The sequence below is a fragment of the Elephantulus edwardii genome, unplaced genomic scaffold, assembly GCF_000299155.1.
Source record: "Elephantulus edwardii isolate Elephantulus edwardi_28Jun2011 unplaced genomic scaffold, EleEdw1.0 scaffold00239, whole genome shotgun sequence".
In the NCBI taxonomy this organism is placed as follows: Eukaryota; Metazoa; Chordata; class Mammalia; order Macroscelidea; family Macroscelididae; genus Elephantulus; species Elephantulus edwardii.
This window is the reverse complement of record NW_006399989.1, coordinates 1,092,959-1,120,127: the sequence shown is the minus strand read 5'-3', so window position 1 is coordinate 1,120,127 and position 27,169 is coordinate 1,092,959. Positions and strand designations below refer to the sequence as shown.

The following is a 27,169-nucleotide window of genomic DNA, read 5'->3' as shown; positions in this document are numbered from 1 at the left end:
ATTCCCAAGTATTTAATCTTGTGATCAGCTATTGTGAAAGGTATTGTTTCTCTTAGTTCTGGCTCTGTATTCTTTTTGTCGCTGTAGAGAAATCCAACTGTTTTTTGTGTGTTGATCTTGTATCCTGCTACTTTGCTGAACTGGTCAACTATGTCCAATCTCGATCTCCAATATCGATCTCTTCCAATCAGTTGCTATATATCAGCGAACTGGACAATGGCTAGGTATAATAGAAGGAGAATTGATGCCTTTGAACTGTGGTGTTGGAGAACAGTATTGAATATACCACGGACTGCTAAGAAAATGAACAGATTTGTCCTGGAGAGGGTGAAGGTAGGCTGCTCCTTGGAGGCAAAGATTCTGAAGCTTGGTCTGACATACTTTGGACATTTGGCAAGGAGGGACCAGTCCCTGGAAATGTATGTCATACTTGGGAGGGACAGCACAGGAGAGGAAGACCCTTGATGAGATGGATTGATTCAGTGACTGGGGTGATGGGGGTAGGTGTGTTGGAGATAGTGAGATTGGCATAGAATAGGACAGAGTTTAGGGCTGTTGTATATAGGGTCATTATGAGTCACAGGCGTCTTGATGGTACATAACAACAACAGTGTTCCCCTGCCTGGTTCACACAATAGCCAGGAATAGGTTTTGCATGAGCACAATTAAATGCTCTGGTACTTCCATTCTTCTCAGTGTCAGCCACAACTTGTTATGTTTTATAATGGAATGTGTAGAGAGCCGGAATTGGAGAATAAAAAGGGAAGAACTCGTTTTGCATATTTTAATCTGAAAGAACTGAAAAACAAATTTAAGCCTCATGTCACAATATTGAAAGATACTATGAGCAATATAGTGAATGATCCAGAAAGCGTCAAAAGAAGATGTAGGGGATATAAAGAATCACTGTACCAGAAAGAACTGATTGACACTGAAAAATTTCAGGAAGTACCATATGAACAGGAGTCACTGGTATGAAGGAGGAAGTGGAAGCTCCATTGAAGGCATTAGCAAAAATTAAGGTTCAGAAATCAATGAGATACCTATTGACTTGTTTCAATTAACAGATGCAGCCTTGAATGTGCTCACCAGACTATGCCACAAAATTTGAAGGACAGTTGTCTGACCAATGGATGAGAAGCAGTCCATATTTGTTTCCATTTCCAAGAAAAGTGATCAACCATAGTATGTGTGGATCACAATATATTGTGGCTAACCTTGAGGAAAAAGGGAATCTCAAAACATTTGATTGTGCCTATGCTAGGGTAAGATCTGTTGTTCATAGAACTGCTGTGAGTCATAGAGTTCTGTTGGCCTAGTGGATAGAAAGTTATGTTACCAAGCCAAAGGTGAGTGGTTATTTATTTATTTGAATGAAAGGTTACAGAGACTTAGGGTTTCCATTAATTCATTGTTGCACTTTTCTCTCTGCCCACTCTCCGACCCCCAATTCACTCTACTCTTTGAAAAGTAAAAGAAAAATTCTTTCATTGTTATACAATCCCTTCCCCCAAGTCTACTCCACTATGCAACCTTCATTCTGGGCTCCTGTCATGACAATAATACCTAATCGTATATCCCTTTGAAACAGTTTTCTCCCTCATCTGTTTCAATATAGAATACATTATTTATCCCATCTTTCTAAGTCTCCCCCAAACCCTGCTGTCAGTCCCATTTTACAACAGTGGCCCTATGCAACATTTGTCCTTTTGTGACTGAGATATTTCACTCAGTATAATGTCCTCCAGGGTCACCCATTTTGTATAACATTGCATGAGTTCCTTGTTTTTCAATGCAGCATAGTATTCCATTGTGTGAATATACCACAGCTTCTCTATCCATTCATTTGTTGATGGGCACTTGGGCAATAACCTCGGGTGAGCATATATTTGCTTGGATGGCAGTTATGGTGTCTTTAGGGTATATTCCCTGTAGTGGAATTGCTGTGTCAAATGATATTTCTATTTGCAACTTTTAAGTGCCATACAGCCTTCCACAGTTGTTGCACCATTTTGCATTCCCACCCACAGTGAATAAGGGTTCCAGTTTCTCCAGAACCTCACCAGCATTTGATGTTTGCTGATCTGTTATATTTTGCTATTCTTACTGGGGTGAGATGATATCTCATAGTTGTTTTGATTTGCATCTCTTTTAGAGCTAGGGATTCTGAACATTTCTTCATGTGCTTGTTGGCCATCTGGATGTTTTTGGTGAATGTCTGTTCATATCCTTTTCCCATTTTGCAATTGGGTTGTTTATCTTGTTGTGGTGCTCAAGTATTTTATAAATTCTAGATATAAGTCCCTTGTCTGACATGTCATTACCAAATATTGTTTCCCAATCTTTGGCTTCCCTTTTTACCCTGTTGGAGGCGTTTTTTGGATGTGCATAGGAATTTTATTCTAAGAAGATCCCATTCATCTATTTTATCCTCTCCTGGTTTTAGAAGGATGAGTGATGTTAATCTGCAGCCCTCAGGCCTGGTTTTAATTGTTTTTGGTTAAACATTCTTCTAAGTGATATAGGACTGGTCTGTTAATTGGCTGTACAGAGATAAGCTGTAGTTGCTGTGATGTTAAACACTGTGGCACTGATATGTCAAATGCAATAATGGCTACCTGTGGTGGACAGTGTTTGGTGGAGCTCTCAGATTCAAACAGGCTTGGAAGCAGGAGAGGCATCCACTTCTGAAATAGCTTTCCTTTGGAAACTCTATGATTAGAGAAACAATGAAAGTTATACAAATGTTCAGGTCTTCCGTTCATAGGGTCACTATGAGTCGTCTATGACTTCATGGCCCTCAACAAAAACAAAAATAACAATACTTGGATTAGGAAGCAGTCTTCAGAACAGAGCAGGGAAACACTGCATGGTTCAAGATGCATACATCCAGTCTCCGTACCTTTTCAATCTACATGCAAAACAGATCATCTGGGAAGCAGGGCTGTATGAAAAAGAATGTGGCATCAGGATTGGAGGTAGACCCATCAACAACCTACATTACGCAGATGACACAACCCTGCTTGCTGAAACTGAGGAAGACCTGAAGCACTTGTTGTAGAAGTCAAGGACTGTAGTCTGCAATATGGATTGAAGTTCAACATCAAGAAGATAAAGATTCTCACAAGTGGGTCAATTGGCAGCACCATGATGGATTGAGAAGAGACTGAGGTTGTTGACAATTACAGCTTGCTCAGCTCCACAATTAACACTCTTAACACCAGCAGTCAGGAAAATCAAAAGACTATTTGCAGTAAGAAAATCTGCTGTTAGGGATCTCTCCAGAGTACTGTAAAGCAAAAATGTCTAGAGAATAGGTGCACCTAATCCAGGCCATTTTCTTTGCAATTACTTGTTATGCTTCAGAGAGTTGAACAATGACTAAAGAATGCAGAAGAAGAATTGATGCCTTTGAATTGTGGTGCTTAAGAGTCTTGAACAAAAACAACTATGAGATATAATCTCATCCCAGTCAGAATTGCAAAATTCAACAGAACAGCAAGAAACATATGCTGGCGAGGTTGTGGAGAAACTGGAACCTTTATTCACTGTTGGTGGAAGTGTAAAATGGTGCAACCACTGTGGAAGGCAGTGTGGCACTTTCTCAAATAGAGATACCATTTGACCCAGCAATTCCACTACTGGGAATATACCCTGAAGAGACCATAGCTGACATCCAAGCAGATATATGCACACCCATATTTATCGCAGCTTTGTTCACAATAGGAAGGAGATGGAAACAACTTAAGTGCCCATCAACACACGAGTGTATAGAGAAGCTGTGGTATATTCACACAATGGAATACTACACTGCATTGAAAAACAAGGAACTAAAAAAAAGCAAGAAAAACAAGGAACTCATGTAATATTATTCAAAATGGGTGACCCTGGAGGACATTATGCTGAGTGAAGTATCTCAGTCACAAAAGGACAAATACTGCATGATGTCACTGTTGAAAACAGGACTGACCTCGGGGTTGGGGGAGACTGAGAAAGATGGGATAAATAATGTATACTGCATTGAAACAGATAAGGGAGAAAACTGTTTCAAAAGGGTATATGATTAGGTATTATTGTCATGACAGGAGTCCAGAATGAAGGCTGCACAGTGGAGTGGACCTGGGGCGAGGGATTGTAAAACAATGAAAGATTTTTTCCTTCATTTTTCAAAGAAAAGAGTGTACAGGGGTGTGGGAGGGGCGGGCAGGGAGAAAAGTGCAACAATGAATGAATGGAAATTTTAAAAAAGTCTCGAACATACCATGAACTGTGAAGAAAACAAATAGGTCTGTCTTGGAGAGGGTGAAACCAAATTTCTCCTTGGAGGCTAGGATTTTGAAGCTCCATCTCACATACTTTGGGCATGTAGCAAGGAGAGACCAGTCCCTGGAGAAGGGTGGAGGGAAAACGTAGGAGATGAAGACCCCAGATGAAATGGATTGATTCAGTGACTAGGGCAATGGGAGTTGGTGTGTCAGAATTTGTGACACTGGCTCAGGATAAGGCACGGTTCAGAGCTGCTGTCACTATCGTTAACAGGCAACTCAATGGCACATAAAAACAAAAAATAGAACAATATCACATACATGGAAAATACTGTTGAGGATAATTAAAAAATGGTTAGAACAAATCCAAAGTCTCTGTAAATTTTCACTGAAATTAAGAAAGAAAAAAAAAACCCCCAAACAAGGGCAACGGTGTCTCTCTGGAGACTAAGGTACGTCTGATACAGGCCAGGGTCTTTGCAAACACTTGTTATGCATAAGAGAGTTGGGCAATGACTAGGGAGGACAGAAGGAGAGTTGATGCCTTTGAACTCTGGTGCTGGAGAAGAGTACTGCTAGGAAAACAAGCAGCCGTTCTGTCTCCTGACCGATGTTCTGCTCCACTATGTCGCATTCAGCTAAGAGCGTCTGAATCTTTGTCATCAAGCTCACTATGTCGCATTCAGCTAAGAGCGTCTGAATCTTTGTCATTAAGCTCTTCCTTTTTAATCTACTGTCTTTGAAATTCTCTGGCAGAATCAGTGTGTCGATTTCCTCTAAAATCTTCATAAACTGTTCAATTGTTGCTTTCACTCTTCTATCAAGTTTGCAGAGAGCTTCAACTTGCATTTCGTTGGCCAAAAAACCCTGCTGGATTCCAGCAAAATCTTTACTCAACTCTTCCAGTTGGTTGGCTGTCTTCTCCACAGCTTTTTCCAAAATTCTCAACTTCTTTAATTCAACCTCTTCCGCTGATCTGTCCTTTTTCCCAATTAGCATGACCTGACATCCATTTTGTATTCCAAGTGCTGACAAGGGCTGTTCCATATCCTTTAGAGATTTTCCCTTAAATATGAGTTTCTGAGAAGACACTGGAACTCCTATGGCTTCTTCAACAAGCTGGGCCAAGTCTTGGACAACTGGTTCTGCTGTGGGCTAACATTAATGTCATACTTCTCGTTGCTGTGATGGTCACCAGGATCCCAGCCGTCGCTATGTCCTCGCTTTCGGACGCTTCTCCGTAAGGGACCACATCTCCGTCCCGAACCATGTCCTCATCCCGAACCATGTCCTCATCCAGGACCACCTCATTGTCCAGGACCACGTCCTCGCCCGGAACCAGGTCCTCCTCTGGGACCACGTCCTCGCCCGGGACCAGAGTCTCGTCTGGGACCACGGTTTCGTTCGGGACCACGGCCTCGCTGGGGGCCGCAGTGTCGCTTGGGACCACGGCCTTGGTCCGAGCTACCTCCTGGCTCCCTGTTATCTCCTCGATGCGGGCCATCTGCTGCTTCTGAGCCATCTCCTCACTCCTGCACCCGCGGGATGGGACTCTGTTCTTCACCCACGGCCTGCGATCGCCGGCGGTGGGGCCTCGGGTGGATCGATCATGTCCTCTGGCCTTGCTTTGAACGGACTGATGCTGGGCCTGGGACGGCTTTCGGCAGGCGGGGGTTTCGACCTGAAGCAGCTTATGGTCGGCAGAGGTTCGGACCTGGCAGGGCTTAGAGTCGGTCAGAGTTTGGATCTCCCATCTTCTTTTAATACTTCCCAAAGCATCCTTGATTATAGCAACTCTAGGTTTGAATTTGTTCTTCAGTTCCTTGAGCTTAAGAAATGCTGAGCGAGTTCGGCCTTTTTTTTTTTTTTTTTTGAGTTCGGCCCTTTTGATTTTCTGACTCTCGCTCCTCACACATTTCATTGTAGTATTTTGCTTTTCATTCCGAGCTGCATTTTGGAATCTTCTGTTCAGCTCTTTAGTATCTTGAATTCTTCCTTGCGCTTTGGCTTCTCTATGCTCCAGTGCAATCTTCAGAGTCTTCTGACATCCATTTTGGTCTTTTCTTCCTCCTCTGTCTTTGTAATGACCATTTGCACTCTTCCTGGATGATACTTTTGACATCCTCCCACAACTCATCTGGTCTTCGCTCATTAGTGTTCAAGGCCTCAAACCTGTTCCTGAGATGATTCTTAAATTCAGGTGGTATGAAATCGAAGTCATATTTTGGCTGCTATGGATTTGGTTTAATTTTCCTCAGCTTCAGCTTGAACTTGCATATGAGTAGTTGGTTGTCTGTTCCATAATCGGTGGAAGTCAGCTCAGACAATAGCGAAGAGGCATATTGCAGATAGTGAGGAAAAGCCGTCGAGAGGAGGTGCTGGGGGGACACGGAGAGCACGCCCCTTGGCAGAGGGGAAGCCTGGAAGCGGCGGACCAGCGGAAGTCAGCTCAGACAATAGGGAAGAGGCATATTGCAGGAGTTCTACAGGACACGTCACCTTCCCTTGGAGACAGTACTTAAGAGACACTGGTCAAAAGGGAAAAAAATGTCAGCAGTTGACGTGTTTGGAATCACAGAAGCCAAGAAAGCTTCAGATACAAGCTGTCAGATAATGGAAGATATTTTCTGAAGGAACTTGGCAGATATGAAGGGTTATCCTGGTGGAGGGTGGAGCTGGGAAGTAAGTGGGTCAAGGCACTGGGCTAAGGGTGGGGTCAACACTGTAACTAATGGTTAAGTCCACAATGAGGGATTTATCTTTCACTGCTCCACAAATTGCTTGTCTGTCAGATACTCCTCTAAATCTGAACATTCAGATTAAGACAGACTAGGAAGAAGGATTGACCACCCACTTCTGAAATAGCAGGCCACTGAAAACCCTATGCACAACAGAACACATGCAGACTAACAGAAAGGGCAACCTAGGTAGAACTTTCAAGTATGGAAATACAAAGGAGGAGGAACAGTTGTAAGCAGACCCTAGTGATTGGAACATGGAATGTGAGAACCATGAATGTAGGAAAATTAGAAACTGTTAAGAAAGAAATGGAATGCATAAATATTGACATATTAGGCATTGAAGAGATGAGATGGACTGGCATGGGGCATTTTGAGTCAGATGACCATATGATATATTACTCTGGAGATGAAAAGACAAGGAAAACTGAGGTTGCCTTCATAGTAAAAAAAGTAATTTCTAGATCCATCTTGAAGTACAACACAGTGAGTGAGAGGATTATATCCATATGCTTACAAGGATGTCCAGTGAATACCACTATCATTCAGATATATGCACCAACAACCAGAGCCAAAGAAGAAGAAACATGATTTCCACCAACTTTTACAGTCAGAGATAGATTGAGCATGCAATCAAGATGCATTGATAATAATAGGTGACTGGAATGCAAAAGTTGGGAACAGAGAAGAAGAATAAGTAGTCGGAAAACATGGGCTTGGTGACAGGAATGAAGCTGGAGACAGAATGATTGAATTTTGTAAAATCAATGACTTATTCATTGCAAATACATTTTATAAGAGACACAAACGCAGGTTATACACATGGATTTCACCTGATGGTATGCATAGGAATCAGATCGATTACATCTGTGGAAGGAACCGCTGGAGAAGCTCAATATCAGCTGTGAAAACTAGACCGGGGTCTGATTGTGGAACTTTGTAAGTAAACCAGTATAAAATAAAAATGTTATTAAACCCACCCAAACTCTATATACATGCAAACCACACACACACACACACACACACACACACACACACAGCGAGAGAGAGAGATGTAATCTACCCACCTCTCTCTATATAAACCATACACACACACACACACACACACAAATACATAAACTATATATATGTTTGTACCATAGAATCAGAACTGATTAATGGCTAACCCTCATGTGGATTTTCAGAGGCCGCTAATTGCTCATGAAGAAATTGTGTATCCTTCTCCCGTGGAGCAGCTGATGGATTCTAATTGGGTACTTTTGGGATTGCAGAGCAGCTTCTTGCCACTAGGCCACAAAAATAGATGATAGATAGACAAACTACATAGATAGAAAAACTGTATCGATACACAATCTATGTAGACACACAAACTTTATAGATACATAAACTACACACACACACACACACACACACATACACTTCACCCAGAAAGTACACAATATAAAATTTTTTGTCTAGTGCACATGGGACATATTGCTGAATAGACCACATAATGAGCTAAAAATTAAGTTTTAATAAATAAAAATACATTGAAATGCTACAGTTCATCTACTCTGATTGTAATGCCATACAATTAGAAATTAACAAGAGGAATGTCAATAAATAAAGTCAAGTACATGTAAACTAACAACACTCTGCTTGAACGTTACTGGATTATACAAGGAACAAAAAGAATTTAAACAAATAAGAGTGAAAATATGGCATACCAACATCTTAGGAAACAGCAAAAGCAGTACTTAGATGTCAATTTATAGCAAAACCCACAGATACCAAAAAGAACTGAAGTCACCACTTTACCTCAACATCTTCAACAGTTATTGAAAAGCTTTTATTTCTGCAGTCTACAGAAGAAAATAATAAAGATTATATCAGAAAGAAATGAAACAGAAAAACAATTTTTGTGGTTGCTAGGTGTTGTTAACAACTCCCTCAACAATAGATTTGAACCCTGTCTTATCCTGTGCCATCCTCATCATCTTTGACATCTTTGAGCTCATTGCTGCAGTCACTGTGCCAATCCATTTCATTGAGGATCTTGCTTTTTTTGGCCAATCTTCCACCATTCCAAGCATGATGCCCTCCCTTTTTTATTAATTTCAATGAATATTTACAGAGATTTAGGACTTCCATTCATTCATTGCTGCACTTTTCTCCCCACCCACCCCACCCCCACCTCCAGTTTGCTCTTCTTGAAAAGCAGAAGAAAAACTCCTTCATTGGTATACAATCCCCCCACAACCCCTCACCCCTACCCCGAGTATACTCCACTCTGCAATCCTCATTCTGAACTCTTATGATAATCATAATGCCCTAAAATATATTGCTTTTAAACTGTTCTCTCCCTCATCGATGATGCCCCTTTCTAAGGAATAGCCCCTCCTAACAACATGCCCAAAGTATGTGAGATGCTTCACCTTCCATACCTTTAAAGGGCACTCTGGCTACACTTTCTCCAAGACCTATCTGTTGTTATTTCAGCATTCGTAGGCTATTAACTACTTTCCTCCAACACCACAACTTAAAAGCATTGATTCTTCTTCTGTCATCCTTATTGTCTGCTCTCAGATTCATAGCAAATAATTTAAAAGACTATGGCCTAAATCAGGTGCACCTTAGTCTTTAAACTGACAACATTGATCCTCGGTACTTTGGAGAAGTTCCTGGGAGTAAACATTCCTAATACTTTTGATTTCTTGAATGTTCAAGGGATTCTAGGTCCAAGTAAGAACAAATAATTTAATAATAACTTATATTTAATAAGAAATTATTTAATTCTTTTATCCACCTACAATGATGTTGCATATTGGCCCAGTGGTGTGGATTGTTGTTTTCTCGATGTTGAGATGTAATCCACATTGAAGGCTATAGTCCTTAATCTTCTGCAGCAAGTGTTTCAAGTCCTCTTCAAGTTCAGCAAGCAAGGTTGTGTCATCAGCAGAACATAGGCTGTTAAGGAGCTTCCTCTGATCCTGATGCTATATACTTTTCATAAAGTCTACCTTCTCAAATGATTTGCTTAACATACAGAATAGATATGGAGAAAAGATGCAGCCCTGATGAACATCTCTATTGGTTTTAAACCATACAGTATTCCCTTGCTCTGTTTGGACAACAGTTTCTTAGTTATGCTCATATGAAACATACAGAAAACAAAGTGTTTTGGGATTCCCATTCTTTCCCCATAGCTTTTCTGAAAACAGAGAATACCAGATGGATTTATATTTTATTGACTATGCAAATGGTTTTGACTGTATGGTCAGTTGACTAAGCAGCTGTCATCCAAATTATTGGCATAGATTGGTAAACATATCCAGGGCTGCATCTGTTACTTGAAACATATCAATTGTTACTGATCAATTCCTGGGGGCTTATTTATTTTGTCAGTACCTTCAGTGCCATTGAATTGCACTAACATTCAAGTCTTCATCACCACTGGCTCTTGTTCATATGATATTTCCTGAAATTTTTCAGTGTTAATCAATTCTTTTAGGTAGAGTGACTCAATGTATGTCTTCCATTTTCTTTTTATGCTTCCTGGATCATTCAATATTTTGCCTATAGCTTCTTTCAGTATTGTAACTCGAGGATTAAATTTCTTATTCAGTTACTTCAACTTTAGAAATGCCAAAATAATTTCCCCCTTTTTATTCTTCAGCTCTAGTTCTTTGCACATTCCTTTATGAAACAGCTTTGTCTTCTCTAGCTGCTATTTGAAATTTTATTTCTTTTACTTTGGCATTTGAACATTTTGTTTTGGCTTCCTGATTCTCTGGTATAGTTTTTTGTCTCTTCTGATATCTGTTTTGGTGGAGTTTTTTTAAAAATCCTGTCTTTTAAATAAGCTTTTGCTCTCTTCATGGGTGATACCTTATTTCATCCCTTAACTGATCTGTTCTTCAATCATCAGGGTTCATTACATCAAATCTATTCTGGAGAGGATTTTTAAATTCAGATGGGATAGACTCAAGGACATCTTTTTGTTTTTATAGACTTATTTTCATTTTCTTACATTCAATTTGAACACGAGTAATTGATGGTCTGTTCCACAACCAGCATCTGTCCTGCTTTTGAACTGAGGTTCTCAATTATTTCTTTTAAAATGACTTCCAACAGATGAAGTCAATCTCATTCCTGTGTAGTCAAGTGTGATCCATGTGTAAAGATGCCTGTTGTTTTTTTTATAAAACGTATTTGCTATGAATAATTAAGTGTAAAAAATCCAATAATCCAATGTCCACTCTCATGTCTATCACCAAGACTATACTTTCCAACAACCATTCCTTCTTTCTTCATTATCCTCAACTTTTGCATTCCAGGCACTAATAATAATTAATGCATCTTGATTGCATGTTTCATCAATCTTGGACTGCAAAAGTTGGTAGAAATCCTCAATTTTCTCCTTTTTGGTTTTTTTGTTGGTGCATATATTTGGATAATAGTCATGCCAACAGGTCTTTCTAGTATTAATAAGGATAGTGCCCTAACAACATTGTAATTAATGATAGAACTTGAAATTGTCTTTTTAACTATTAATGCAACACCATTCTTTCTCTGTTTTTTATTCCCAGCATAATAGCTCATATGATTGTCTGATTCAAAGGGGCTCATGTCAGTCCATCTCAGGTCACTAATCCCTAAAATGTTGATTTTCATGCGTTCCACTTCATTTTTTACAACTTCCAGTTTTCCACATTCATACTTCGTAAGCTTCATGTTCCAATTATTAAAGGATGCTTGCAGCTGATGCTCATAATTGTGAGTGATTTCCAGTCTCGGCTCTACTTCTGATACTATATTCCTGTATTGTTCATAGGAATTTTAGAGATTTGTTCTTTCAGAAGTGAATGGACAATCTTGCTTCTTTGTCTTTTTTTAATTAAATTTTATTAATTTTAATGAACATTTACAGAGATTTTGGGTTTCCATTCATTCATTGTTGCACTATTTTCTCTACCCTCCCCCCCAGTTCGTTCCTCTTCCCCCCCTTGAAAGTCTGTTTTAATTGTCCAGTTGCCACAGTGCTTGTCAAAGCCAGTTCTGATTAATCTCCTTTGTCAGTGTGTCCTGTGCCATTCCCTATCACTCCTCCCTGAGAGAGACTTCACCCTGATTCATAAGGAAAAAGGGATGGCATGTTCTCTTAACTATTTCCGGCTGAAAAGGGACGCTGTAGGTTTCAGAGTGAAGATCTTCTCTCACTACTCTAAAGGGCCCCTTTGGCAATAGGAAACACATAGACTATTGTGGAGATTGATTTTGGAATTTAGGTGCACTGTTATCAATTGTGCTTAGCCGTACATGTTCATATCCTTGAAGATGTATCATGGAACTACTGCAGCCTAGAAGACACAAATTTAACTAACAAGTTAAAAGTACATGAGTCAAAAACTAAAAAGCAATAATATTCCAAGTAGAGGTTCTAACAGTGGCACCAATCAAGTTAAGAGGGAAGGTAGTTCTTACAATAAAAGGCCTATTGACTAGCACTTTGTCTATTATAGTATAAAGGTTAGGAACCACAAGATATAGAGGCTCAACTATGTCATTTATTCTTAAGTCCTGGAGCAAATTCCATCTACCACTGCGTTGTTTTACAGCTCGGAAGTCCGCATGCAAGGCAGAGGTGAAGTAAGGAACTGCTTATGAGGTTTTCCATCAATTCCAACAACTAAGAAATAGTGAGAAGAGTTGGGACCTCAGAAAGCTTTTAGGACCAAATAGTAGGCTCTTGTGTCCAGGAGAAAACGAATATACTTACTCGTAATGTTAATGCTCACCCACAGCTCTTCTTGGAGGATCTAAATCGTTGAAGCCGGGAAGGACCTTTTTTGGACTCACATAACTTCACCACCTTGTAGGCCCAGACTTGCCCTGAGCCATTTACTTCACCCACAGGGACAAATTACCATTGGACTCTCAATGAGTCCTCTGGCACCCCGAGACTCATTAAAACCCAGGAGAAGTGAGGAGGATCTTTTCTCATGCACACAGTTCCAGCAAGGTGCCAGCCCAGAAGTATCCTGATATATCTACACATGCGCATGTGAAATTTGCCATTGGACTCCCAGCAAGCCCTCTGGAACCCTCAGCCCTGAATAGAGACAGGAGAGGTGAGGAGGACCTTTTCAGAACCTTGCAGTCCCAGCAGCTTGGTGACCCAGTAGTGCTCTAGTCCATCTACCACATCCACAAGGGAAAAATCTCCATTTGACACCCAGTGAGCCTTTTGGTACCCTTAGTCCTTCATAGAGCCAGGAGAGGTGGGGATGACTTTTTGGGAATTGCTGATCTGCAGCAACTTGCCAGATAGAAGTGCCCTGATCCATCTACAACTCTCACAGGTAATAATCATCATTGGACTCCCAGCCAGCCCTCTGACACTTTCAACCTCACACAGCCAGGAGAGGTGGGGAGGACCTTTCTGAAAACACTCAGGCCCACTAGTTTGCTGGCCCACATCGACAGGTAAAAATCGCCATTGCACTCCCAGCGAGCCCCCTGCACACTCAACCTGCAGTGTCAGAAGAAGCAAGGAGGTCTTTATTGACCTGCACAGACCTAGCAGATTGTCACCCAGATGTGCCCTGTTCCATCTGCAACACCCACAGGAGGAAATTGCCATTGAATTCCCAGTGAGCCCTTTGGTACCTTCACCATTGCACAGGGACAGGAGTGGTGGGGAGGACTTTATCCAACCCACGAGTTCCAGCAGCTTGCTGGCCCAGATTTAAAGGGGAAAATCACCTTTGGACTCCCAGTAAGTCCTCTGTCCCTCTCATCCCTGCACTGAGATAGGAGCCATAGGAAGGAACTTTTTTTAACCCCCACAGCCTCAACAAATTGCTTGACCCATCTACCACACCCACAGGTGAAATTCCCCATTGGACTCTGAGCAAACTCTCTGGCATCCTTAGCCTCACACAAAGCTGGAGAGCCCCACCATCTTGCAAGCCCAGAAGTGCCCTGAGTCATCTACCACACCAACAATTGAAAATTGCCATTGGACTCCCAGCCAGCCTTCTTGAACCTTCTGTCCCACACAGAGCCAGGAGAGCTGGGGAAGAGCATTTAGGACCTGTACAACCTCAGCAGCTAGCCATCCCAGATGTGCCCTGATCCATTTAAAATACCCAGAAGTGAAAATTACCATTGAACTTCCAGTGAGACCCCTGAAACCCTCAGCCCCACAAAGAATAAACAGGTGGGGAGGATCTTTTCATACCCATGCCGACCTAGAAGCTTGCCAGCTCAGACATGCCTATATCCATCTACCACACGCACAGGTTAAAATCTCCGTTGGACTCCCAGTGAGCCCTCTGGCACCTTCATCCCTGCACAGAGCCAGGAGAGATGGGGAGGACCTTTTTTGACCAGTTTAGTAGCCCTAGCAGATTTCTGACACAGATGTGCCCTCATCCATCAACCACACCCAAATGTGAAGTTCAAAATTGGACTCTGAACAAGCCCTCTGGCACCATCAGCCAGGCACGGTCCCAGGAGAGGTGGGGAGGTCCATTTGGTAACTGCACTGCCCCATCAGCTAGCTGATCTAGAAGTGCACTGATTCATTTACCACACCCAAAAGAGAAAAATCACCATTGGACTCCTAGTGAGCCCTCTGTCACCCTCAGCCCTGCACAGAGATAAAAACAGTCTGAAGGAACTTGCATAACCTCCACCGACTCAACAGATTGCTGACGCTGACACGCCTACATCCATTTAACATACCCACAGGTGAAATTTGCCATTTGACTCCCAGCAAGTCCTCTAGCACCTTTGGCCCCTCAGAGAATCCAGAGAGGTGGGGAGGAACTTATCAAACCCTAGTAGTCTCAGCAGCTTGCAAGCCCAGAAGTGTCCTGATCCATCTACCATACTCACAGGTATAAATCACTTTTGGATTCCTAATGAGCCCTGTAGCACCCTTAGCTATTCACAGAGTAAGGAGAGGTGGGGAGGACCATTTTTGTCTGCACAGTCTCAGCAACTTGCTGACTAAGAAGTGCCCTGATCCATCTGCCACACCTACAGATGAAAATCACAATTGAATTCCCAGCAAGCCTTCTTGCGCCTTCAGCCACACACAAAGATGGGGGAGAATCTGCACAACCTCTGCAATTTGCTGATGCAGATGTGCCCTGATCCATCTACCACACCCAGAGGCTAAAATTGGCATTGGACCCCCAGTAAGCCCTCTGGCACTCTCAGCCTGTACCCCCACCCCACACAAAACCAGGAAGTAAGGTGGAGCTTTTCGGATCTTCATAGCCCCAGCAGCCTGCCATCTCAGAAGTGTCCTGATCCACCACACCCACAGGTGAAAATCACCACTCGACTGCCATTGAGCCCTTTGGCATGAGTCAGGAGTGGTGTTGAGGACCTTTTTTGGACCTGTACAGCCCTAGTAGTTTTCTGGCCCAGAAGTGCCCTGATCCATCTACTTTGCCCACAGAGACAAATTGCCATTGGACTCCCAGGAAGCCTCTGGCACACTAAGACCCAGAGCCAGTAGAGGTGCGGAGGACCTTTTCAGACCCTCACAGCCACATGATTGCCATCTCAGAAGTGTGCAGATCCATCTACCACACCCACAGATGAAGATTGAAACTGGACTCCAAGTGAGCCCTCTGGCACCCTCAGTCACACACAGAGACATGAGTGGTGGAGAGGTCCTTTTTGGACCCTTGCAGCTTCAACAGCTGGTGGCCCTGAAGTCCCCTAATCCATCTATCACAGCCACAGGGAAACACATGGACTTCCACTGAGCACTCTGGTACACTCACCACTGAACAGAGCTTGGAGAGGTGGGGAGGACTTTTTCACAATCGTGCAGCTCCAGCAGATTACTGGCCTGCAAGTCCCCTGATCCATTTACTATAAGTTGAATTCGCCATTAGGCTCCAAGCGAGCCATTTGGCACCCTCAGTCCTAAAAAGATGCAGGAGAGGTGGATCTTTTTGGACAAGCACAGATCCAACAGCTTACAAGCCTGGACATGCCTTGAGCCATCTACCACACCAACCGATCCAAATTGCCATTGAACCCCAGGTGAGCCATGTAGCACCCTCATCCTTGCACAAAGTCAAAAGAGGTGGGGAGGTAATTTTCAGATCCGCTAGCCCCAGCAGCTTGCCAGCCCAGAAGTTCCCTGATCCACCTACACTACCCACAGGAGAAAAGCCATTAGACTCCCATCAATCCCTTACATAGAGACAAGAGTGATGGAGGGGAACTTATCAGACCCACACAGGCACACAAACTGGCCAGCCCTGAAGTGTCCTGATTGAACTACAGGTGAAAACCACCATTGGACTCTCAGAGAATTCTATGGCACATTCAGCTCTGCACAGAGCCAGAATTGGGGAGGACCTTACCAAAACCTAGCAGCCCCAGAATCTTGCAAGCCCAGCAGTGTCCTGAGCCATCTAGCACACCAAGTGGTGAAAAATCTCCATTGGACTCCCAGAAAGCTCTAAGGCATCCTCAGATCCACACAGAGCCTAGAGAGTGGTGAAGGACCTTTTTGGTGCCATGCATCTTCTTGCTGCTGGCCCAGAAGTGCCCTGATTCATCCACAGTGAGAATTGCCATTGGACTCCCAATGGACCTTGTAACACCCTCAGCTACGCACAGAGCCAGGAGTGGTCGGTAGGACCATTTCTGCCGGATCAGTCTAAGCAACTTGCTGGCTGAGAAATGCCCTAATCCATATACCACACCCACAGGTGAAAAATCACATTTTGACTCCCAGCAAGCCATCTTGTACCTTTAGCCCCACACAACGCCAGAGAGGTAGGGAGGAACTTTTCACACCTGTGCAACCCCAGAAGTTTGATGATCCAGAATTGCCCTGATCAATCCACCATGCCTACAGGTGAAAATCGCTATTGGTGAGCCCTCTGGCACCCTCAGCCCTTCAAACAGACAGGAGGTGGGGAGGAGCTTTTTGGACCTGCACAGTCCCAGCAGCTTGCCAACGCAGATGTGCTCTGATCCATCTATCACACCTCGAAGTGAAAATCGTCATTGAACTCACAGGAAACCCTTTGGCATCCTCAGTCCCACATAGAACAAGAAGAGTTGTGGAGCACTTTTTCAGACTCGTGCAGACCTAGCAGCTTGCTGGCCCAGATGTACACTGATCCATCTACCAAAAGCATAGCTAAAAATCGCCATTGTCCTCCTAGTGATCCATCTGACACCCTTAGACATGCACAGAGCCAGAATAGGAGAGGACATTTTCAGACCCTTGCAGCCTTAGCAAATTTTTGGCCCAGATGTTCCTAGATCCATCCACAACACTCACAGGTCAAAATCGCCATTGGACTCTCAGTGAGCCCTCTGGCATACTCAGCCCTGCACAGATCTAGAACAGGTGGGGAGGACCTTTTTGGACCCTCGCAGCCCAAGCAGCTTGCAGGCCCAAAAGTGCCCTGATCCATCTACAAAACCCAAAGGGGAAAATTGTCATTGGACTCACAGTAAACCCTCTGGCACTCTCAGCCCTTCACAGAGATAGGAGCAGTGGGGAGGCACTTTTTAAACCCCTGCAGCCCCAAAAGATTGCTGGCTGCAATGTGCCCTTATCCATCTACCACACCCACAGGTGAAATTTGCCATTGGACTCTGAGCAATCCCTCTGGCATCCTCAGCCTTGGACAGAGGCTGGAGAGGTGGGAAAGACCTTATCAAACTCTAGTAGCCCCAGCAGCTTTTAGAGACAAATGTGCAATGAGCCATCTACCACACCAACTGTTAAAAATCACTATTGGAGTCCTGCAATCAGTAAGGCACCCTCAGCCCCTCACAGAACCCAGAGAGGTGGGGAGGACATTTTTGGACCCATGCTGCTTCTTGGCTGCTGATCCATTATGACACTCATAGGTGAACATCACTATTGGGCTCCCAACGAGCCCTGTAGCACCCTCAGCTATGCACAAAGCAAGGAGATCTGGGGAGGATCATTTCTGTCAGTGAAGTCTCAGCAGCAAATTGCCGGTCGAGATATGTCCTGATCCATTTACTACAATCTCAAGTGAAAATCACAACTCCCAGCAAGCCTTCTTGAACCTTCAGCCCACACAAAGCCAGGGAGGTGGGGAAGAACTTTTCACACCTTAGCAACCTCAGCAGCTTAGTAACCCAGATGTACCCTGATCCATATACTGCACCCACAGGTGAACATCACCATTCAACTTCCAGCAAGCCCTCTGGCACCACCAGTCCTGCACAGAGCCAGGAGGTGGGGAAGAGCTTTTTGAGCCTGCTTAGCTTTATCAACTTGTCAGTCCAGAAGTATCCCGATTCATCTACCAAACCCATAGGTCAAAATTACCAGTGGACCAAGCGAACCCTCTGGCATCCTCGGTCCCATACACAGCCAGGAATGGTGGTTGAGGTTGAGATTGCTAGCTTGACATGAGTACTGTCATATTAAGCCTTCCTAACCTCCCGCCTAAAAATTTTGAATTTTGTTTTCTTCCTGTGCTTGTTTTGGCTTCTGTAAAATCGCTTGCATGTGTTGATAAACAGGTGTGGCAGATTAGCATGAAGAACTGCAATTACTGATATCATGCTAATAATACAGGTGTGGCAGGTTAGTACAGAAAGCTGCCACTGCTGATAGCACTTGCTTTGAAAGAATATCAACTGTTTGGATAATTGGTAAGGGGTTGTTCTCTCTCATCTTTGTACAAGATATGGAAACTCTTGGCCAAGAAATAAAGGCTTCTAAACTGTAAGAGAGTGAGTGTCTCATTACTGGTTACAACAGTGGGAAGGACATTTTTGGACCCAAGCAGCCCCAGTATCTTGTTGGCCCAGATGTGTTCTGATCCATCTTCTTCACCCACAGGGACAAATCACCACTGGACTCCCAATGAGCCCTCTAGCACATTGAGACTGGACAGAGACAGGAGAGGTGGGGAGGACCTTTTCAGACCCAAGCAGCCACTTGCTTGCCGGCCCAGATCCATCGACATACCCACAGGTGAAGATTGAAACTGGACTCCCAGTGAGCCCTCTGGTACCCTAAGCCCAGAACAGAGCCAGGAGAGGTGGAGAGGACCTTATCAACCCTAGCAGCCCCAGAAGTTTGCTGGCCCAGATGTGCTCTTATCAATCTACCACACCCACATGTGAAAATCACCGTTGAACTCTCAGTGAGCTCAGTGAGAAGAGAGAGGTAGGGAGGACCTTTCTAAACTAGTGCAGCACCAGCTTGGCCCAGAAGTGCCAGGATCCATCTACCACACCCTCAGGGGAAAATCACAATTGGACTCGCAGTGGGCCTTCCGGCACCCTGCACCTGAGCAGAGATAAGAGAGGTGGAGAGGATATTTATGGACCCGCGCAGGCCCCGCTGATTGCTAGCCCAGAGTTCCCTGATCCATTTACCAAACCCACAGGTGAAATTCGTCATTGGACTCCCAGTGAAACCTCTGGCATTCTCACAATCACACAGAACCAGGAATGGCGGGAAGGACCTTTTTGGATGAATGCAGCTCCAGCAGATTGCCGGCACAGAAGTGCCAGGATCCATCTACCACATCCAAGGGGAAAATTGCTATTAGACTCCCAGAGTTCCCTCTGGCATCCTCAGCCCCACACAGAGCCTGAAATAATGAGGAGGACCTTTAGAAATCCACACAGCCCCAGCAACTTGCCAACTTAGAAGTGTCCTGAGATATCTACCACACCCACATGTGAAAATAGCCATTTGACTCCCAGTGAGCCCTCTGGCACCCTAAGCCCTTCACAAAGTCAGAGGAGGTGGGGAGGACCTTTTCAGAACTGCACAGATCCTTGATTCCTAGCCCCTAGCCCAGAAGTGCCCAGTTCCATCTACCACTACCACAGGTAATAATCATGATTGCACTCCAAGAGAGCCTTATGGCACCCTCAGCCCCACACAGAGACAGGAGAAGTGGGAGCACCTTTTCAGAAAGACACAAACCCTTGTTTGTTGGCCCAGAAGTGACCTGATTCATCTACCACATCCACAAATGAAAAATGCTATTGGATTACCAGTGAGCCCTCTGGCACAGAGCCAGGAGAGGTAGGGAGGACCTTTTTGGACCCACGCATCCCCAAGAGCTTGCCCACCCTAAAGTGCTCTGATCCAACTACCAAAAACCACAGGTGAAAATTGCCATTGGCCTCCCAGAGAGCCCTCTGGTATCCTCAGCCATGCACAGAACCAGAAGAGGTGGAGAGGATCTTTTTGGGCCCTCGTAAACTCATCAATTTGTTGGCCCAGACGTACCTTGATCCATCTACGACACCTACAGGTCAAAATCACCTTTGGACTCCCAGTAAGCCCAGTGGCATCCACAGCCCCATAGAGCCAGGATAGGTGGGGAGGACCTTTTCAGACCGGCTCAGCCTCAGCAGCTTGCTGGCCTAGAAGTGCCCTGAACAATCTATAACATCCACAGCTGAAAATTGCAGTTGGGCTCCCACTAAGACTTCTTGTACCTTCAGCACCACACAGAGCCAAGAGATGTGGGGATGAGTTTTTCAGACCTGTGCAACTTCAGCAGCTTGCCAGCCCACGTGTACCCTGATCCATCAAGCACATCCAGAAGTAAAAATCATGATTGGTCTCCCAGCGAGCTCTCTGGCACCCTCAACCCCACACCGATTAAACAGAGGTGGGGAGGATCTTTGTACCCATGCTGACCTAGCAGCTTGCCAGTTCAGACATGTCCAGATCGATCTACCACACCCACAGGTAAAATCTCCATTGAACTCCCAGCAAGCCCTTTGGCTCCCTCACTCTCACTCACAGACAGGAGTGGTGGGAGGACCTTTTGGACTGGTGCAGCCACAGCCTGCAGCATCTTGCTGTCCCAGAAGTGCACTGATTCATCTACCATACCCAAAGGGGAAAATTGCCCAGTGAGCCCTCTGGTACTCCAGGCACAGAGATAGCAGCAGTGAGGAGGAAATCTTTTAACCTCCGCAGCCCCCACAGATTATGGCCCGGATGTGCCCTAATCCATCCACCACACCCACAGGTGAAATTCTCCATTGGACTCCCAGCAAGCCCTCTGGCACTCAGCCTCACACAGAGGCTGGAGAGGTGGCATCAATCTTATAAAACTCTAGTAGCCCCAGCACTTTGCAAGCTTAGAAGTGCCTGGAACCATATATTACACCTACAGTTGAAAACTGCCATTAGCACCCTCAGTCCCTGACAGAAACCAGCCAGGTGGGGAGAACTTTTTCAGACAGCATGCATCTTCTTGCTGCTGGCTCAGAAGTGCCCTAATCCATCTACCACACACATAGGTGATAATCACCATTGGACTCCCAGTGAGTCCCAGAGACAGAAGATGTGGAAGCACCTTTGCAGACACACACAAACCCTTTTTTACTGGCTGAGAAGTAACCTGATTCATCTACCACATTCACAGGTGAAAATTGTCATTGGACAATCGAGATATCTGGCACCTTCAGCACTGCACAGAGCTGGGAGGGTGGGGAGGGCCTTTTCAGCCCAGTGCAACCTCACCACTTTGTTGGCCCAGACATGCCTTGATCCATCTACCACACCAATCAGTCCAAATCACCATTGGACCCCATTGAGCCATATGGTACCCTGATCCCTACATGGAGCCAGTAGAAGTGGGGAGAAAATTTTCAGGCCCAGACAGCCCCAGCAGCTTGCTAGCTCAGAATTGCCCTGATTCATCTGCAACACCCACAGATGAAAATCTCCATTAGACTCCCAGTGAGCCCTCTGGCACCCTAAGCTCCACACAGAGCCAGAAAAGGTGGAGAGGACCATTTCTGTCTGTGCAATCTCATCAACTTGCTGGCTGAGAAGTGCCCTGATCCATCTACCGCAGTTGAAAATTGCAACTGGACTCCCAGCATGCCTTCTTGTACCTTTAGCACCACACAAAGCCAGTGGCAGGGGTGGGGGTACAACTTTTTACCCCTGTGCAATGATGGTAGTTTGCTAGCACAGAAGTGCCCTGATTCATGTACCACACCTACAAGTGAAAATGACCACTGGACTCATAGGAAGCTCTCTGGCACCCTCAGCTCTGTGCAGAGCAAGCAAAGGTGGGGACGATCTTTTTGGACCCTCGCAGCACAAGCAGCTTGTCAGCCCAGACATGCCTTGATCCATCTATGACACCTACATGTCCAAATCACCATTGGACTCCCAGAAAACACTCTGGCATCTTCAGCCCTGCAAAGAGCTAGGATTGATGGAGGGGACCTTTTTGGACCCTTCCAGCCCCATCAGCTTGCCAACCTAGAATTGCCCTGATTCCTCTTCCACATCCACAGGTGAAAATCACCAATGGACAACCAGTGAGCCCTTTGGCACCATGAACCACACACAAAGCCAGGAGAGGTGGGGAAGACCTTTTTGGATCTGCGCAGCCTCAGCACCTTGGCAGCCCAGAAGTGCCCTGATCCATCTACTGCACCCACAGTTTAAAGTTGTCATTGGACTCCTAGAGATCCCTTTGGCACCCTAAGCCCCACACAGAGCAAAGAGAGGTAGGGAGGATCTTTTAGGACTCATGAAGCCCCAGCTGCTGGCCAGTCCAGAAGTGCCCTCTTTCATCTACCAAACCTATAAGTGAAATTTATCATTTTACTCTCAAGGAAGTTCTCTGGTACCCTCAGCTCCAAAAAGAGGCAGGAGAGGCAGGGAGGACCTTTTGGGACGAGCACAGACCCAGTAGATGTGCCTTGACCTACCTACTGCACACACAGGTAAAAATCATCATTTGACCCCCTGTGAGCCATGTAACATCATCATTCCTGCACAGGGCCAGGTGAGGTGGGGACGAACTTTTTTGACCCAGACAGTTCCAGCAGTGTGCTGGCTGAGAGGTGCCCTGAATCATTTACCCCACCCACAGGTGAAAATCGCCATTAGACTCCCATTGAGCCCTCTGGCACACTAGTCCGCGCCCCCCCCCCAAGCCAGGAGGTGGGGAGGAGCTTTTCGGACCTGCATAGCCCCAGCAGCTGCCAGCCCAGAGGTGTCCTGGTCCATCTACCACACCCATAGGGGGAAATCGCCACTGGATTCCCAGCAAGCCATCTGGGACCCTCAGGCCCATACAGAGCCAGGAGTGGTTGGGAGGACCTTATTAGACAAATGCAGCCCCAGCAGATTGCCAGCACAGAAGTACCATGATCCATCTACCAGATTCAAAGGGAAAATCACCATTAGACTCCCATAGTGCCTGCTGGTAGCCTCAGCCTCACATAGACGCAAGGGACATGGGGAGCAACTTTTCATACCCATGTAGCCCCAGCAGCTTGCCAGCCAAGAAGTGTCCTGATATATCTACCATATCCACATGTGAAAATTGCCATTGGACTCCCAGTAAACCCTCTGGAATTCTCAGCCCTGCACAGAGCCAGCAGAGATGGGGAGGACCTTTGCTTCTCAGCCCAGAAGTGCCCTGATCTACCACACTCACAGGTGAAAGTCACCATTGGACTCCCAGGGAGCACTCTGGAACCCTCATCCCCACAAGAGATAGGAAAGGTGGGAACACCTTTTCAGACACACACAAACACTTGTTTGCTGGCCCAGAAGTGACCTGATTCATCGGACTACCAACGAGCCATTTGGCACCCTCAGCCATGCACAGAGCCAGGAGAAGTGGGGAGGAACTTTTCGGACCCATGCACCCTCAGCACCTTGCTGGCCCAGAGGTGCCCTGATCCATCTAACATACACACATCTGAAAATTGCAATTGGACTCTGAATGGGCCTTCTTGCACCTTCAGCCCCATACATAGCCAGAAGAGGTGCGGAGAAACTTTTCATATCTGTATAATCCCAGCAGTTTGGCAGCCTAAATGGGCTCTGATCCATCTAGCACACCCGTGGGTGAAAGTCACGTTAGTACTCCCAGTGAACCCCTGACCCTCTGGCATTCTCAGCCCTGCACAAAGCCAGGAGGTGGGGAGAAGCTTTTTGAAACTTTGTAGCCCCAGTAGCTTGCCAGCCCAGAAATGTCCTGATCTATCTATCACACCCATAGGTAAAAATTACCACTGAACTTCCAGAAAGCCCCCTGGCACTCTCAATCCTGCACAGAGCAGGAGGACCTTTTAAAACCCATGCAGCCCAAGTAGCTTTCCAGCTACTTCACCCACAAGGGCAAATAACCATTGAATTACCAGTAAGCTCTCTGGCATACTGAGACATTCACAAAGCCAGGAGAGGTGGGGAGGACCATATCAAACCCTAGCAGCCCCAGCAGTTTGCTTCCCCATATATATGCCCTTATCTATTAACCACACCTACAGGTGAAAATCGCCATTGGACTCTTAGCGAACTTTCTGGTACCCTCAGCCCCATACAGTGAGAGGAGAGGTAAGGAGGACCTTTTGAACCTGCACAAACTCAGCAGCTTGCCAGCCCAGAAGTGGCCTTATTCATCTACCACACCCACAGGAGAAAATTGCCATTGGTCTCCCAGTGAGCCCTCTGGGACTTTCAGCCTCCACAGAGGTGGGGAGAACCTTTATGGACTTGCACAGCCACAGTAGTTTTCTGGCACAGAAGTTCTCTGATCCATCTACCACACCCACAGGTGAAATTTGCCTTTGCACTCCTAGCGAGATCTCTAGCACCCTCAGTCTCACATAACGCCAAGGAGGTAGAGAGGACCTTTTCAGAACTGTGCAGCCCCATCAGCTTGCTGGTCCATAAGTGCCCTGATCCATCTACAACACCCACAGGTCAAAATCAAAATTAGATTCTTATGGAGGTCTCTGGAACCCTCACATTGGCACAGAGCCAGGAGTGGTGGGGAGGACCTTTTCAGATGAGTGCAGCCCCAGAATATTGCTGACACCCAAGGGGAAAATCACCATTAGACACCCAGAGTGCCATCTGGTACCCTCAGCCCCACACAGAGTCAAGAAGAATGAGGACAACATTTTGAGACTCACATAGCCTCAGTAGCTTGCCAGCCAAGAAGAGTTCTGATATATCTACCACCTCCACATGTAAAAATTGCCATTGGATTCCCAGTAAGCCCTCTGGCACCTTCAGAAATGCACAGTTAAGGTAGGTAGGGAAGACCTTTTCACACCTGTGCAGACCCTTGCTTCCCAGCCCAGAAGTGCCCTGGTCCATCTACCACAACCACAGATGATAATCACCATTGGATTCTAAGAGAGCCCTCTGGCACCCTCAGCCCCACACAGAGAAAGTAGAGGTGGGGGCACCTTTTCATAAACACACAAACCCTTGTTTGCTGGCCCAGAAGTCACTTGATTCATCTATCACACCTACAGGCGAAAATCGCCGTTGGACTACTGATGAGCCCTCTGGCACCCTCAGCCCAGCACAGAGCCAGGAGGCTGAGGAGGACATTTTCGGATCCTCATAACCTCATAACCTCACCAGCTTATTGGCCAGAAGTGTCCTGATCCATCTACTTCATCCACAAGAACAAATTGCCATTGGAGTCCCAGTGAGCCCTGTGGCACCCTGAGACCTACTCAGAGCCAGGAGAGGTGGAGAGGACCTTTTCAGACCTGCACATCCACTTTCTTGTGGACTCAGAAGTGTATAGATCGATCTACCAAACCCACAGGTGAAGATTGAAATTGGACTCTCAGTGAACCCTCTCCCACACTCAGCCCTGCACATAGCCAGGAGGGTCTGGAGGACCTTTGTGGATGCATGCAGCCCTAGCAGATTGCTGCCACAGAAGTGCCATTATCCATCTACCACACCCACTGGTGAAATTCATAATTGAACTTGCAACAAACCCCTGGCACCCTGTGGCCCTCATATCCCAGGAGAGGTGTGGATGACCTTTCTGCAACCACGCAGCTGCATCAACTTGCTGGTCCAGATGTGCTCTGATCCATCTACAACACCCACTGGTGAAAATCGCTATTTCATTCCTAGTGAGTCCTCTGGAACCGTTACCCCTGCACAGACACAGGAGTGGTGGGAGGACCTTTTTAAATGCCCCAGCAGCTTGCTGGCCCAGAAGTACACTGATTCACCTAACACACCCAAAGGGGAAAATTGCCATTGTACTCCCAGCAAGCCCTCTGGCACTCTCAGCCCTTCACAGAGCTAGAAGCAGTAGGGAGGAACTTTTTTAAACCCCACAGCCCCAACAGATTCCCAGCTCATATGTGTCTTAATCCATCTACCACACCCATAGAAGAAATTTGCCATTGGACTCCCAGCAAGCTCGCTGGCACCATCAGCCTTGCACAGAGGCTAGAGAAGTTAGACTGACCTTATCAAACAGTAGTAACCCCAGCAGCTTGCAATCCCAGAAGTGTCCTGAGCCATCTACCACACATACAGGTGTGGAACCCTCAGCCTCCACACAACCCAGTGATATAGGGAGGATTTTTTCAGATCTGCTTGTGGGAAACCTTTAATAAAGACACATCGAAAGCTTCATATAGCACTGGAAAATTATTAAGTAAAAGATATAAGGAAGCAATCAGCTGTATTATAAGGAAATGGCCAGATGTTCCCACAAGAGAAACTGTTTGCTGCTCTCAGTACAAAAACAGGTTTGACCGTTCCTTGAACCCTAGGGCTAAGCAAGGATATGAAAAACAAAATGTATTGTCAGCCTTGAGGCTGGGTTGTTTTTCTGTTCCCTGTAAAAAGAAGATAAAAGGACAGAAGAGAATAAACTCGGGACTGCAGTATTCACTGTATGCCCTCCTGACTCTTTCTCTTGTCTCTGTCATTTTTCCTAATCTTCGCTCCCCACTTCAGGGACTGTTCAACTGCTGACGGCAGGCTCCGTCATCTGCTTATCTTCTTGATGTTGGCAAAAAAATGTCCTGATCCACCTATCACACCCATAGGTTTAATTGCTATTGGACTCCCAATGAGCCCTATAGCACCCTCAGCTACGCACTAAGCAAGGAGAGGTGGGGAGGACCATTTCCACCCATTCAGTCTCAATAACTTACTGGCCAAGAAGTGTCCTAGGCATATACCATTGATCTTGATTACTTTAGAGAGGTCCCTAACAGCAGAATTTCCCAGGAAATTAAAAGGCATATTGCCATGGGAAAGTCTGCTGTTAGGGACCTCTCCAGGGTACTGAAGAGCAATGGTGTCACTCTGGAGACTAAGGTGTGTCTGATACACACTTGTTATGCATCAGAGAGTTGGACAATGAC

General features: G+C 45.5%; 1 pseudogene; it reads right to left on the bottom strand.

Moving 5' to 3' along the window:
- LOC102843356 overlaps positions 1–14,229 on the bottom strand; it is a 76,902-nt pseudogene extending 62,673 nt beyond the window's left edge.
- Positions 14,230–27,169: the final 12,940 nt, after the last annotated feature.